General features: G+C 50.7%; 1 protein-coding gene across 3 annotated transcripts in view; it reads left to right on the forward strand.

The window, feature by feature from the left end:
- The window catches only part of LOC138824824 (peroxisome proliferator-activated receptor gamma), a 107,323-nt gene that overhangs the window by 21,247 nt on the left and 69,846 nt on the right, over positions 1 to 16,230 (forward strand). Inside the window, exon 1 of one of the 3 annotated variants that reach the window (XM_070019166.1) lies at positions 408 to 649. The exons of the other annotated variants lie outside the window; for them this stretch is intronic. The gene's annotated coding sequence lies outside the window, so the exon portion shown is untranslated. Of the gene's footprint in view, positions 1 to 407; positions 650 to 16,230 lie in introns of those variants that run through there. 3 annotated transcript variants of the gene reach the window in all.

The raw sequence follows: 16,230 nt of genomic DNA on the forward strand, positions 1-16,230 counted from the left end.
CATCCACAGGCCGTTCCCCGGGGCACACTTTCCCCCAGAACTCAGTCAGTGGTCTTACATTTTCGTGGTGAGAGGGAAGGAAACAGTCATGGCGTGGGAGGCAGAAGGTGTGGGAAATTCCAGGAGGACAGGCAGGGCCGAGGGGACTTGGAGGCTTTAGGGGAAATCGATTTCAGCGGCCGGCGTGCTTACAATCCAATCTTAGAAACATTAGAAAGTTCAATGTTGGAAACACCTAAAGGTATTAGAGTTAGAAAGACTTGCCTAGCTCGCTCAAGGCCTCAGAATCAACAAAAAAGGGGAAGGGAAGGAGAGGGCAGGGCAGGGCAGGGCCGAGCTCTTAAAAGGGTGAGTATGTACTTCCACATCAGAATATGAGTGTCACAAACCCAGTTGTCTTGGCATAAGTAAACAATCCGTGTTTGGAATGTGACCCTGAATGTTTGGCGACTCTCCCATGTGTTCGTCCGGGCTAGCGTGCTGCGTGGCCCTGGTGTGCATGCAAGGCAGGGGCGCAGGTCCACACAAGGCAATCAGCTTCCCAGAGGCAGAAGGCGGATGGTAACTGCAGAGGCTGGCCAAGGCGTGGAGACATAGGGGTGTTGTTACTGGCTTGTACGACCTGTGAGCGTCTCCGGGCTGCTTCAAGGTGAACGAATGAATGACGTGGTACATGTTGTCTTGTGTCTATGTTGCTTACAATACAAAGAAAAAGAATAATAGAAAAAGGACTGAGGTCTCTGGCAGCTTTAAATCTAGAGCCGATTCTCCGACATCGCTGGTCAGCTAGCGTGCGCACTGCCCGGTGGCCTCACCGGGAAGGGACAGGGCAGGGGCGCAGCAGGGCGGGTGGCTGCCCGGGTCACCTGCAGGGTTAATTTGTAACTAAGACCAATGACTCCGTAAAAGGAAGCAGAGCCACAGGAAACGGGCCGAGATAAAAGAGCTCTGAACTTGCTTGATCCTGGTGGTTTTATGACAGGTGAATTACTAATAGGACACCCCATCTTTATCCTTTGTGTGCTCACTGGGGGGGGGGGACATCAGGCCCGCCTTCTGCTCCAAGCTCTCTGCCCTGCGCATTCACGAGGAAGCCTGGGCACAGATTTTACCTTAGAACTTGGGCTTCTGGGCTTGTTTTGGAGATGGGCCTCTTCCCCACCCCCAAGCCCCCACCCCCACCCCAGGCCTTTGCAGATGCGGAGTTCCTGGGCCTTACACGAATCTCTTCTGAAATAGTTTTCTTACTAAAAAGTTGGAGAAAGATGTTTAAGAAGGAGCGCAGCCACACGGCTCCGCCCGCAGTTTCTCCCGGCCCTGGGTGAGCGGATGCCCTGGCTCCTGGCTGCTGGTGGGGCGGCAGGCAGCGCCGCAGGGAGGCCTGGCCTCAGTTTCCCTGTTCTGGCCTGGCGGACACGGCGGCCCACACGTTCCTCTGTGTTGGTGACTTGCTCAGCCAGGCTTTAGGGGGTTCTACTCTTGTTTCCTAGCTGGAGATCGAATCCAGGCCCTCCTGCTTGCTAGGCAAGTGTTCTTCCACTTGAGCCATGCCCCCAGGGCTTTGGTTTTATCTTTTGTCTTTAAGAGCTGGTCTTATTAACTTTCTCTGGCCTGGCCTTGAGCTTCACATCCCTCTCTGAGAGCCAGGTACCTGTGGCTCACACCTGTCATCCCAGCTATTCAGGAGGCTGAGATCTGAGGATCACAGTTCAAAGCCAGCCTGGGTGGGAAAGTCTGTGTGAGATTCTTCTCTCCAATGAACCACCAGAAATGCCAAACTACAACTGTGGCTCAGGTTGTAGAGTGCTAAGCTTGCGTGGTAAAAGTTAAGGGACAGTGCCCAGTTCAAGACCAGTACCATAACACACACAGCCTTTCTCTTCTCTGCCTCCTCAGTTGCTGGAATGAGAGAGGTGCACCACCATACACAGCCAGGTTTGGATTTTGTATTTGTTTTCAGCTTGTTTGTTCTTTTGCTGTTCTGTGCTGTGGATATCTTGAGGCAGCTCATTTGTTTACTTGTAAAAATTGTTTTCTTCAGATAAATCTCCAGCAGAGGAATTTGTTAGTGAAAGTGCTTGAGCAATTATATTACTCTTGCTTTATTAGTTTTTATGACACTGAATTGGCCTGGGGCTATATTAGTAGCAAATGAACTAAACATACAAAACAGCAATGCGTTTAAATGCCTTCTGTTAATTTAAAATGAATCCTTGGCTTGTGCCCATCTGTCTGTCTGTCTGTCTGTCCATCCGTCTGTCTCTGTAGTAAGGGGAGGGAGGAGAACTTCATCCATCTGAGGATCAGTGAACACAGAAAATGTGGGTGGCTTACTGCTATGAAGTTTTTAAAAGACAACTTTCTAGCAAGGAAGCGTCACATAATTTCCTGAGAGGATGCAAGTTGAAATAAAATATGAAGACAGATTATACTGCAGGGCGCTCAGGACTCTTAAATCCTGTGTTGTGAATTAAGAGGAAGGAATAATGGCTTTTAAAATATAGTTGTTTTTTTTTAAGTAGGTCTTAGCCAGACTCTGGTGGCTCACGCCTGTCATCCTAGCTACTCAGGAGGCTGAGATCTGAGTTCAAAGCCACATGGGCAGGAAAGGCCCTGAGACTCTTATCTCCAATAAACCACCAGAAAACTGGAAGTGGTACCATAGCTCAAGTGGTAGAGGGCTAGTCTTGAACTGAATTGCTAAGGGACAGCGCCCAGGCCCAGAGTTCAAATCCCACGACCAAAAAAAAAAAAAAAAAAAAAAAAAGGAGGACTTCATATAGATGGTTATAAGTCTAGTTTTTTTTTTAATTGTGAAAATACCGTACAGAGGGGTTGCAGTTACGTGAGCAAGGGAATGAGTGCATTTCTTATCAAGCATTGTTGCCTCCTCCTAAGTCTAGTTTTAAAATATTTTCTACAAGGCAGCACACGCCTTGTAGTGTAGTGTGCGTGGGGCTGACACAGAAAGGGCAGAGCTCCTGTCTGTTTAAAAAAAAAAAAAAAAAAAAGCTTTAAGTCAGCTATTTTGGGGGCTTAAGAGCGGAGTTTCGTGGTAGAGCATTTGCCGAGCGCGCGTGAAGTTCTGGGGTGATTAATCCCTTGAAACAATTCAAGTATTTTAAACTTTGTGCGTTAAATATTAGAGGTCATGATTTTAGAATGAAGCTAGTATAGTAGATGAGGAAGTTTGTGGTGAAAATGTATCACAACATGACGGAGGAAGACGGTAAATGATGCATGGCACTTTGAACCTGACCTGTTGAATGGCAACCGCTTGGTACAACCCCTTAAAGATAATAATAATACAATAAAAAGCTAAAACCGGAAACCTTTCAAAAAACGTCTTGAGCTAGGAGAAGCATTGTGGGTGAAACACTTTGCTTTTTCCTTTGGGCAAGGCGGTGGTGGAGTTTCAGCCTCATCATTATATCATCTGCCTTGTTCCTTTTCTCATGCCTGAGCTATGTAGCCTCGCTAGAGCATGCTGGGTAAATTGGCCACTTCCAGTAACTTCTGTGTTGCCCGTACTGTGTCTGAATTTGAACGCGGCTACGTGGCGAGGCTTGGCGCTCAGAAGCCGCTCTGCTTCCTTGGAGAGGGAGGAAGGCCTGGTCGGCTTTCATTTTCGCTGTTTTAGTTTTAGTTTTGGTTTGGTTTGTTTCCTTTTGGTTTTTGGTTTTTAGGTGTTTGTTGGTTTTTTTTTTTTTTTTCCCTTTCAGCTCATGAACTCCTTGTTCTCCAGATCCTGTGATCTGAAGTCATTTAAATGAATTGGTATTTTTAAGCTTTTACACTCTCGGTGGGCAGGACATAGGAAATGTACGTGACGTAAACATCTGTGGTAATCTTTCGGAGTCATGAGACGAGGTCTCTGGTACAAGAAACAATTAGGAATAAATTTCAGGGAAATGCCAGAGCAGCACAGACTTGAGTTTTCTTTTGTTCGCGAGCGCGTGGCTTTCCTTTTCAAGCCCGGAACGCCTGGCCTGCTGTCCTCACGCCCGGGATCCACAGCCCCGGGTCGCCCACTGTGACTCGTCATTGCTATGTTCCTTATCTGCGAAGGAAGTGCGGCAGCTCCCACGGGGGAAATACCGCGCTAACTCCATCCTAAAATAAGAAATCTAAGGGAAAGGTCACATCCTAATAACTTGTGCAAACCGAAATTCCCAGGGAGCTCAGAAATCATCCTGGAGGAACAGAGCGCGAACAACGCGTTACTGGCCGTCCTCCGGGCCGGCCTGACACCGAAGCACCTTTGTACACGGAAGAAACCACTGGGGGAGAATGTACTTGACAAGGCCTCGTTTTTTGCTAGTAGTCAGTTGGGAATCTCCAGAGAAAGGCAGAATGGCTAGTAGACCACAGTAAGCTCTGCTTGTTGCTTCCACCGGAATATAAGAAAGTGTGACAATCAATGTATGTGACAACAAGACGTATTTCCTTACTACGATAAGAGAGGTTTGACGTTCAGCTTTATGCTGATAAGGACGTCTGGTTAGACTTTGAAAGAACCGGAACCACAGAACTCCAGAGAACTTCACTCTTTGGGGAGTCAGGCCTCTTGGTTGGGGTGTCTCCTGTGAGTTAGCCTGCTCTTAACAACTTCAGGCCTCTGAGCACCGGTGGCTCACGCCTGCCAGTAACCCTAGCAATCGGGCAGGCTGAGATCTGAGGATCAAAGTTCAAAGCCAGCCTGGGCAAGAAAGTCCATGAGACTCTTATCTCCGATTAATCTCTTTAAAAAGCCAGAAGTGGGGCTGTGGCTCAGGTGGTAGAACACTACCCTTGAGGGGGAAAAAAATAAGCTCATGGACAGCACCTAGGCTGGAATTCAAGCCCCAGGACAGGCACACACACACACACACTCACACACACACACACACACTCACACACACACACTCACACACTCACACACACACTCACACACACACACACTCACACACACTCACACACACACACACACACACACACACACAAAAAAAAAACACCACCAAAAACCCAAAACAACAACAACAAAAAATGTCAGGACTATTTCCTTGTCTGTTTATCATGAGGATCAAATGAAAACAAATGCATAAAGGGCTTGGAAACATTTTACAGCATTGAGTGTCTTTGTGACAGCACCGCGATCATTGGCTTTACTTTTAAAATTCTTTTTCCAGTGAAGGAATCAGAATAGAGCAATGTTGGGGATTCCTGCTGTGGTCCCCAGGTCCCCGGCCTCCCCAGCCCTCACTGGGCAAAATCCAGGCCATTCTTGCAAGGATGCAGGGGAAGGAAATGACCCAGCACGAGCAGAGAGACCATGCGTTTACCCCGGTGCATTTACCACAAGAACTGGTGTTTCCAGCATGTGCGCAGCTCACTTTGAGATGTGCTGTGTTTTTAGAGAAACAGGTGTTGGTATTCCTGAATCTGCATAATGATTACACACTAAAGTTGACCAGAATGTGGTTTTTGTCTTTTGAACTACTGGTATTTACGTCCTTTGTGATAATAACATGTTTTTCAAATCATTCCTGCTGTTGTTGGCCAGGGTGAGAGCGCACTGAGTGATTGCTGACCTAGCTGTCCAAGGTACCTGGTTCCATCCCCAGCACCATAAAACACAAAACAAAAGAAAAAAACAAAGCCCCCAAAATAAACCCAACCACTTCATGCCCTACCTCCCAGGACCCAGTCTGTAGCAAGAGCTGTTTCTTGTAACTGCTTAGATAAGTCTGTAAGTATTTAGATATACCTGTATTATTTTTTTCACCTTTAGACTCTACCATACATATAGCATATAACAAAATTAAGTATAGTCTATTTTGGTTTGGAGGGGGGAATGTCGCTTAGTGGTAGAACGCCTACTTTCCATGTGTGAGGCCCTGGGTCCAATCTCCCCCCTAAAAAAAGTCCAGAACACCCAAAATAACAACAACGAGATACTAAAGAAAAGTAAAACGAAGCAGTTTCCTTGCTTGCTGGCCTTCTGCCCACCTGCTCAGGAGAAGCCCCATGTGCACAGCGTGTGCTCTGTGTAAGAGTGTGGGCTTACAGACATGAGAACCTCGCCCCCCCTTCCTCCCCCCACCCCCGCCATCCACACCTCCCTGAAGACCAGCTGGCCTGGACAGTAGCCTGGTACATGGCCAGGACTTGACTTCCCCCAGGTGATAGGAGGAAGTGGGGGAGGTCCTTGCCAAGCCCGGCTCTTCTAGGTGAGCAGATTTTCCTTAGTCCACGTCTGCGTCAGCTTCACTCAGTCTCCATCCCTCGCCCGAGCCTTCCCCATCATCCTTACACAGAGATCCTCATCCCAGACGTCAGACATCTTATTGCTGCCGCCAGCTCCAAGCATTTCACACACAGGGGACTTCACCCCGGCTACAATCTTGGAGGATTTTGTTGTTGTTGCAAACACTGGAATTAAATCCATACCAAAAATACTTGGGTCCCTCCGTGGTGCTCTTTAAGGGTATAAGGTGTGAGAGTGAGGGCTAGCAGTTCACAGCCATTGATGGCTTTAACTTGATATAGCACCCGAAGGCAGGGCGCGGTCAGTCTCTAGCCCTGGGATTCTTTCTTTCTTTGAGTTTTTATTTGTGTTATTTATTAAAGGCATTTTTTAAAAAAATCTAGCCAAGCAAGCAATTTTGTGTTGTTTATTAGAGTCAACATCATTTTTCTATCTACTTTTATGTCTGTAGATAGAAAAAGACGAGACCCTTCGGCCAGTCCCTCCACAGATCACACTTATTGTACTCAGAAAATATCCTAGAAAAGTAAAATCAACATGGCCAATAAGTAATGACTTCACTGTCCCTCTTCTAGCTCCACATTTTCCACAGGTAGACAAAGTGGTCACCTAAGGACCACCCTTTCTTAATGTTTTAGCCATTGCAGACTAGAGCAACCTCGATCTTTTCTGAAGATATACTAATTCCATGGCTTTCTACATCAAAGGAAAACTGTTGCCTTCAGAGGTACCAAGGAAGTTTTGAGAACCTAATTCTATAAACAAAAATTTGTGGTTATTTATCTTTCTTCCCTTAATAAAAATTTCAAGGCAAACAAGCATGGTGGCTCACACCTGTAAATCTCAGCATTTGGGAGGCTGAGGGGAAAGGATCATGAATTTAAGGCCACGCAGAACTACACAGTGAATTAGAAGCCAATCTGCATTGCATAGCATGATGTCTCAAAGAAAACAAAAAACACACAATAACACTTACTTGGTAATCATGTACATATGCTATTGTGGGTTTTTTTGTTGTTGTTTGTTTTTGTTTTTTGGGGTTTCTTTTGTTGGTCGTGGGGCTTGAACTCTGGGCCTGGGCGCTGTCCCTCAGCTCTTCAGCTCAAGGCAAGTGCTCTACCACTTGAGCCACAGCCCCACTTCCAGTTTTCTAGTGGTTTATTGGAGATAAGAGTCTCATGGACTTTCGTGCCCGACTGGCTTTAAACCATGATCCTCAGATCTCAGCCTCCTGAGTAGCTAGGATTATAGGCGTGAGCCACTGGTGCCCGGCTTACTGTGTTGTTTTGAAAGCAAGAATACTTTCATTAGGTAATAGTTACCCAGGAAATATTTATTAGGTGAATGGAAGTTGATTTAAAAGTAAAATACAGGGCTGGGAAGGTGGCTCAGTGGTAGAGTGCTTGCCTCACATACATGAGGCCCTGGGTTCAATTCCTCAACACCACATAAGCAGAAAAAAGCCTGAAGTGGCACTGTGTCTCAAGTGGTAGAGCGCTAGCCTTGAGCTGAAGAGCTGAGGGACAGCGCCCAGGCCCAGAGTTCAAGTCCCATGACAAACAGCAACAGAAATTGCCAAGAATATTTTCTCTTTTTTAATAAAAAGAAACCATGTTTTGTATAGTTAGTGGGGAGATGATCTAGAAACTCCATTTCTGAACAAACTTAGTCATGCTGCTGCTGAGAGAAAACCCAAAACCGCAAAGCCCACCCCCAGTTTAGCAAGCTTTCCCCAGCCCTGTGACAGGCCTGTCCCCAGCCAGCACCAGCGTGTCCGCTCCCTGCGCCCGGGTGTGGCGGGCAGAGGCTGGAAAGCTGGGCAGGACAGAGCCACCCAGAGCGCCCTCCCTCACAGGCATCCGCCCAGGTGAGCTGAGCGCTGGAGGAGATGGATTTCGATTTACCGCAGGCCTAGAGCCAGCGCGTAACTTCCACGCGCTGCGGGTGGAGACCCGGCTCTGCCTCACGGGGTGAACGGAGACACGTGACTGCAGGAAGATGGGTCCAAATACATGTTTTGTTTCATTTGTTTTGTTTTTATTTTTGTCTCCTTGGTACTGCTTTGAAATTTGGGGAAAATTCAGATTCTCAGAAATGGTTGCTTCTTAGGTAGAAGCTAAAAAAAGAAAAAAGAAATACGGGGCCGGCCCGTCAGGCACCTGGCACAGCTGGGCTTGCTCGGGGTTGTGGGCGCTCTGGAGAGACAGCGGCCGGGCTGAGGGCGTGGGCCGCCCCGGGAAGAACACGGCGGGAGACGGACCGTTAACCATTCCTCCTCCAAGGTCCCCTCAACTTTGTCTCTTTTTTTTTGCCAGTCCTGGGGCTTGAACTCAGGGCCTGGCACTGTCCCTGAGCTTCTTTTGCTCAAGACTAATGCTTTACCACTTGAGCCACAGCATCGCTTCCAGCTTTTTCTGTGTGTGTGTGTGTGTGTGTGTGTGTGTGTGTGTGTGTGTGTGTGTGTGTCACTAAGGAATCGAACCCAGGGCCTCATGCATGCTAGGCAACCACTCTACCACTGAGCCACCTTCCCAGCCCAACTTTGTTTTTGTGTTTCAAAATATAGAATGTCACAGAATCTTCTTTCAAGGGTGACCGTTTCTGCCGGACACCAGTGGCTCACATCTGTAATCTTGGCTACTCAGGAGGCTGAGATGTGAGGATCGCAGTTGGAAGCCAGCCTGGGGAGGAAAGTCAATGCGACTCTTATTTCTAATAAACTACTCAGAAAAAGCCAGAACTAGAGCTGTGGCTCAAGTGGGAGAGCACTTAATCTTGAGCAAAAAGAAGCCCAGAGACAGCCCCCAGGCCCTGAGTTCAAACACTGGGACAGGAGCCACAAAGCGACAGTGTCTGCGGGTAGAAGCTCCCGGGCAAGCCGGCCTGCGCAGACAGCACAGAGGTGACGAGAACTCGGGGGACAGGGGAAGGAGGGCGCAGGTGTCACCCCCAATATTCACAGCCTTCTGCTCAGGCAGACTGTGAACCAGCTAGACTCTGTCCAGCCCTGGGGTGACCACTGAGGCCCCCCAGCCAAGAAGCCCACGTTCATTTCTGTGCAGATCGGTTTGGCCCACGGACCCAGTATTCCTGCAAGAAGAGAAGAAGAAGAGCGGGGTGCAAGGCAGGGGTGCCCTCTCCCCTCCACACAGGGTTTCAGCCCAAGAGACAGCAAAGCCACAATCCCAAAGACAGGCCTGACCCGGGGGAGGGGGCCGAGGAGCTGCCCCCCAGAGGCAGAGCGCTGGCCGTGAGCTGAATTGCTGAGGGACAGCGCCCAGGCCCAGAGTTCAGGCCCCACGACCAACAACGACAACAGGAATTGCCAAGAACACTTCCTCCAGTGTGGGGAGAGCCCTCACGCTTCCCAGGACCCTGAATTCCATTTGGATCAGTTCTCAGAGCTATCAGTTCCCACCACGAAGGTGTTAACATCCCAGGGGGTTCAGCCCGAACGGCCTTTGATTCTGCTACAATCACTGGGTCTGAGCTCAGCCAGCAAAACACCCAGGTCGGACCATAGTGATAGGACAGGCTGGTAGGACGGGCACCACAGGGCACCGGAGACATCATCTTCACTTTTGCGCGTGAGCGCGCTGTGTGGAGCAGCACCGCGGTCACCTTCTGCCTCTGGTCAACCTTCAATCCCTCACCACCTCCACTCCCGAGGGCTCCAAGGGATGAGAGGCAATTAGCGTATTGAGATCTGTAGTGCAGTTGTTTTTCAAGTACTCCTTGAGACTTTTAACACTTCCCACCAAGGATATTAATCATCAGCCCGAGCTGCTGTGGAGGAAAAATCTATGCTGCATGTTAGAGAGAAATCACCTCTGAGGGCCTCTGAAATCCTAGAACAAAATAAGCAGGTGTAGTAGGTGCTTAGTTACACACTTGTTAGTGCTAATTAATTCTTTCTCCTTTCTCCCTCCCCCCCTCTCTCTCCCATTTTCTCCCCCCCCCTTTTTCTCTCTCTTCTCCTCTCATACTGGGCCTTACCTTTGCTAGAAGGTACTGTACCACTTGTGCTACATCCTTAGCGTGTGTGTGTGTGTGTGTGTGTGTGTGTGTGTGTGTGTGTGTGTGTGTGTGTATGTGTGTGTGTGTGGCTTTTTGAGATCAGGGCCTAGCTTTATGCTGGGACTGGCCTGAACTGTGATCCTCCTATTTGTGTTTCCATTCATAGCAGGGATCAGGGGCATACAACTCCACATCCATCAAGATGGATGGGCTTCCCCTTCCTCACCCAGGCTGCCTCAAACCGCAATCCCTGACTTTTGCCTCCCAGGTAGCTACCTTTGTGGGCTGGAGCCCCGCCCCCCCCCCCCCGCTGTGCTCACTGCTTTTGTGATGTTGGCAATGGAATCCGGGCCTTGCACAGCTCAGCCTGCAGTCCCCTCCCCCTCCCCCTCCCGGGCCCTATCACCTGCCGATCCCCTGCAAGAGTGTACATTTTGTATCTCTATTAGATCATCGGTAGAGTAACAGTTTAGATGGCCAACCAGCAAATAACAAATCACTTTTTAAACTGTAGCAAGAATACATTTAAGGTGAAAGCAACCATTTTAACTAAATTCGTTGACAATAATTACATTGGCCCTCTCTCCATCCTCAGCCCCCAGCCTGCAACAGGACGCCCACCCCGTGCTAACTCACTCCGCCCCGCGTTGCCTGCTGCCACCTCTGTTCTGTTTTGGGCCTCTTGAATTTGCTTATTCAAATTATTTCATGTATGGAGGGGTCATGGAAGATTTTATTTCTCAGTGTCTCAAGGTTCATCCATCTTATGGTGAGGGTCAGAATGTTGTTCTTTTCTCTGACTAAATAGTATTCCACTCTGTGTACATCAGCAGTACAGTATGTTGTGCATCCTCCCGTCTGTCCACGGGCAGTTAGGTGCTTTGCCCTTTGCTTATGCTACTGACGCTGCGCTGACGATGCGTGTTCAAGCCCCTGGGTGAGGCTGATTGATGCTCCCTGGGCTTGTGCTGAGGAGCAGAATTGCTGGGTCCCATGTGTGCGTTCAGTTCCCAAGGTTGTGTCATTGGCAAAGAAAAGAGGTTGACTTTAACTCAGTCACTGGTGGGGCTCTGAAGGGGATCTCCCCACAGAGACTGGCACCGCAGAGGCAAGGGGAGGGAGGGCCAGGCCTGTGCTTCTATAACAGCAGAGGAGACGCGCTGAGAGCGGCCCTGTCCCTTCTGAGGGCACCGCCCCCAATGGCCTCACCACCTACCGCCAGGCCCCACCCCCTGACAGGCCCCACCCCTGCCAGGCCCCACCCCCTGCCAGGCCCCACCCCCTGCCAGGCCCCACCCCCTGCCAGGCCCTGCCTCTCACCAGGCGCTAACTCCGCATGAGCCACGCCTCCCACAGGCCCTGCCTTCCCACCAAGCCCCACCTCCTGAAGGGCCACGCCTCCCACTAGACCCGGCCTTCTGAAGGGCCACCTCCTCCTAACCTCACCACACTGGGGTTGGTTCTTCCCAGGCACGGATCTCGGGGGAACGAGCCACATCCAAGCGAAAGCAGATGCCAATCCTGTTGGTTTCATTTATATTTTATTCTACTTACGTTGTGGACAAGATCTTGCTGTGTAGCCCAGGCCAGCCTGGAACTTGCCATCCTCCTGCCCCACCCCTCTTGTGTGCTGAGATTACAGGTGTGCACCACACAGCCCAGCTGATGTTTTACTTTTTCCAGTCACCGCCAAGCCTGCACTGTTCTGCAGCAGATCCCTGTGGATGGGCATCAGCATCTTGGCACCAATTTATTTGTTTATTTGTTTTTGTCAGTCCTGGGGCTTGAACTTGCCAGGGCAAAAATTGCAGAGACCCCCCCCCTCCCATCTCAACCAAGAAACCAGGGGCAGTGGAGCACATCTGTGGTCCCATCTGTGGGAGAATGACCCTCATCCAGGCCAAGCCGAGCCAAACAAAATTGGAGATGCTAAATAAACTAAAGCAAAAAAGGGTTGCGGACCACACACACACACACACACACACACACACACACACACACACACACACACACACACACACACACACACACACACACACACACACACACACACACACACACACACACACACACACACACACACACACACACACACACACACACACACACACACACACACACACACACACACACACACGCACACACACACCCATCAGACTGATCCGCTTCTACTCCTTTTCCTTCTGCCAAGAGGACCAGGGAAGTGACTTGTCCAGGATGACACATTAAGTCAAAGCCTGCCCTAAAACTCCTACTCAGGACTCCATTGGGGGTTCTTTTTGTGGCACCGTAGACCACATCACAGTCCGGGATCCTGTGATCCTGTCCCCAGGCAAGGAGAAGGAGCAGGCCCGCACCACAACAGCGCCTAGACCTGCTGGGAGAGGATATAGTTAGTTACAGACGGAGTCAGCCATGATGTGGTTACAGACCCAGCCAGCCTGGGGGAGGCTCTGCCCTGGGGAAGCCTTAGAGACGAGCGGTGGGAGGAGGGCTCAGCCCGATTTGCATCTTCAGGCCCAGGGGCACGGCCAGGCCTGAGCCCTAAGAAGGTGTGAGTGGAGGGCCCAGGGCTTGCATAACAATGGGGCTCAGCCAGTGTGCCGGGGAGCTCTGGCTGGAGCTCACGGCACCGCTCACAGGTGGCCTGGTGACTTAGTCTGAAGGTTACACACCGACAGGACAGGGGTGGGGACACCGTGGGGACTGGGTGCCAGCGGAGCTGTGACCCCGGCTGTGGGTCAGGCTAAGGACCTGGACCTCAAGTCCCTCAGCCCACCGACAGCGATGGTTATACGCGCAGGACTGTCAGATCGTGAATTACATTTCTGATCGTGATGGTCGCCTCCAACGCGTTTCCATTTCCTTGGGCAGCAGCTAGCGGGAGGAAGCGGGGCGCTGGCGTGACACACAGCTCTCGAGGGGTTCTCAGTGCCGTGTGTGGGGCGCGGTGCTGGGGGCCGAGGAACTCGGGGCTCCGGCGGTCCACACCGGCCCTGTTCTGAGTAAAATTAAAATGGTTTGCAGACAGGGACAGCCGGAGCCCTTTGCCTTGGTGCTCGCGTGCGGGCTTTCTCAGCACGCGTGGGCTCGGGGTTTTGTGGTGGTTGTCTTTTAACGCGGGGTTTTGTGGTGGTTGTCTTTAACATAGGGTAGGGTGAAATAAAATAGGAATGGAGTTCAGATTGCCCCACGGATGTATCCGGGTCTTTTAACAGCAGAGGCTTCTGAGCCCGGAGCTTTAGAAAGCGCTGGAGAGCACTTTAGAAGCTGCTTTCTAAGACTGCCTCCACTTTTTCTTGTTTGCTCTGCTTTGCTTTTTGAGGCTGGCTGTTGCTATGTAGCAAGGCGGGCCTTGAACTCACAGTCTTGCCTGACAGCCTCTGAATGCTGGGATGACAGGGGAGAGCTACCACGCCCAGCTAAATCGCTCTACCTGCCCTTGTCTTCTTTGCCACTGGTCCGTTCATTCTCAAGGTGGACACGGGCTGTGGCCCGCCTGTGGGAAGCGTCTTCACTTCACAGATGGCTGTGCAGTCCTGGGAAGAGCCGAGCCTCCAGGCCTCCTGCCTGACAGGGTTTGGGTTCCTGTGGGATGAAGAAGCAGAGGACGTGTGTGGTGTGTGTGTGTGGGGGGGGGATGGCTGGAGGAAGGAAGTTGCTTCCCTGGCGGCCTGTGCATGTGGAAGCAACTTCACGGCTCTCCCTAAGACTCGTGTTGCACATTCACACACTCTGAGGGTAGAGTTTTGGCTCTCTGGCATTAGATCCACCACTGGCCAGCACCAGTATAACCCTAGCTGTTCGGGAGGCGGAGGCCCTAGAGGATCATAGACGGAGGCTAGCCTGGATAGAAAAGTCCCAAGACTCCATTCTCCAATTAGCCAGCCAAAAGCTTGGCTGGAGGTGTGGTTCAAGTGATAGAGCAGCAGCCATGAGCAAGCAAACTGAGTAAGAGAGCAAGACTCTGAGTTCAGGGCACTGCACACACCCAAACAGAGGGTGATGGTTTCAGACAGCATGAGGTCTGCGCACACACACGCGCGCGCGCGAGCACACACACACACACACAAACACACACACACACACTCCTCCAGGCTCCCGACAGACAGCTGAGTAGCGGCCATCGTGACCAGTGTGTGATCCGTGTCATCGCAGCAGGGTGCTGGGGTTACGTGACAGGAAGAAGCTGCAGGGTTTGTGGAGCAAATTCTTAGACGGGAGGCGTGGCTCAAGTGGTCAAGCTACTGCCTGGCCAGTGTGAGGCCCTGGGTTCCACGCTCAGAATCAACACCTTAAAAACATTTTAATACATTTGTTTTCAACATGATAAGAGAGTTGTGTTTTGTCTCCCTCCCCCCCCCCCAATCCCTGTGTGGGTACTGGGACTTGAATTCAGGGCCTGGGTGCTGCCTCTGAGCTTGTTTCTTTCCTCCTCCTCTTCCTCCTCCTCTTCCTCCTCCTCCTCCTCCTCCTCTTCCTCCTCCTCCTCCTCTTCCTCCTCCTCCTCCTCCTCCTCCTTCTCCTCCTCCTCCTTCTCCTCCTCCTCCTCCTTCTCCTCTTCCTCCTCCTCCTCCTCTTCCTCCTCCTCTTCCTCCTCCTCCTCCTCTTCCTCCTCCTCCTTCTCCTCTTCCTCCTCCTCCTCTTCCTCCTCATGTTTTTTGCTCAAGGCTAACACTCTATCACTCACTTCTGGTTTTCTGGTGGTTCATTGGAGATATGACTCTCACGGACCTTCCCGCCTGGGCTGGCATTGATCCCCAATCCTCAGCTCTCAGCCTCCTGAGTAGCAAGGATTACAGGATGAGCCACTAGCACCTGGCTTGATATGAGAAACATTTTAACTGGAATTCCTCCCACGGCAGCGGGGCAGGTCAGGGTGTCCTCTGCACGGCGGTTTCATCAGGAGACATAGTTTGGGGTCACTGACATCATGCGGATGGCAGTTTCTCAAAATGACTAGCATGACAGATATTCACCAGGACACAGGTAAGAGCCACGTGAAACGCTGGGCCTAAACCTGGTCTGATCCACCTAAGTCAGAACACTGTGCCGGGCTGCCCATGGTAGTAATACCAAAGTCAATCTTTTTTTTTTTTCTTTTTTTGTGCTCCTGGTGCTTGAACTTGGGGACCAGGCTCTGAGTTTTGCTTCTTTTGCTCAAGGTTAGTATGCTAGCCCTTGAGCCTCAGCTCTACTTGCAGATTTTTTCTTTTCTTTTTTTTTTTTTTTTTGGTGGCTAATTGGAAATAAGACTCTTACAGACTTTCCTGCCCAGGCTGGCTTCAAACCATGATCCTCAGATCTCAGCCTCCCGTGTAGCTAGGATTACAGACATGAGCAGTCTGGGGGTAAGAGAATGTTTAAACAGTGTGTGTGTGTGTGTGTGTGTGTGTGTGTGTGTGTGTGTGTGTGTGTGTGTGTGTGTGTGTGTGTGTGTGTGTGTGTGTGTGTTGCTCACATTATTTCTGTGTGAACGCTGCATGTTGAACCCAGGGCTTCGCAGACACACTAACCAAGCCACACCCCAGGCCCCAAGCTGTTTCAATTCACCTTCGCAAAGATCCTACTTTCCAGATGGGGAAACTGAGGCTTGCCTAGCTCACACAACACCGCAACACAATATTGGGATTCAAGCTTAGATGTGTCTCCTTTCAGAGGCATGGGTCTTGATGCTAGTGTCTTTGTCCATCGCTGGAAGCGAAGACACGGGAGTCTTCTTAATGTGCCCGCTGGCTGGGCCATTGGTGTGTTCACACTCCCCTTCCCGGCCCTGCCAGGCCCACATGCCCTCTGCGTCTCTGCGTGCATTCATTCTGCCACCTCTCAGCTCCTGGGCCATCAGGCCTGTGGCGGCTGTGGCTCTGAAGGGAGCCTCACACTCCAGCGGCCCCAGCTCCCCAAACCGGCCCTCCTGACATGCCTGGAGACCAGAGTGGCCTCCCGGCTGTCCCTAGACCTCGGCC

This window comes from Dipodomys merriami, unplaced genomic scaffold, assembly GCF_024711535.1.
Source record: "Dipodomys merriami isolate MVZ:Mamm:240054 unplaced genomic scaffold, mDipMer1.0.p SCAF_13, whole genome shotgun sequence".
Taxonomy (NCBI): Eukaryota; Metazoa; Chordata; class Mammalia; order Rodentia; family Heteromyidae; genus Dipodomys; species Dipodomys merriami.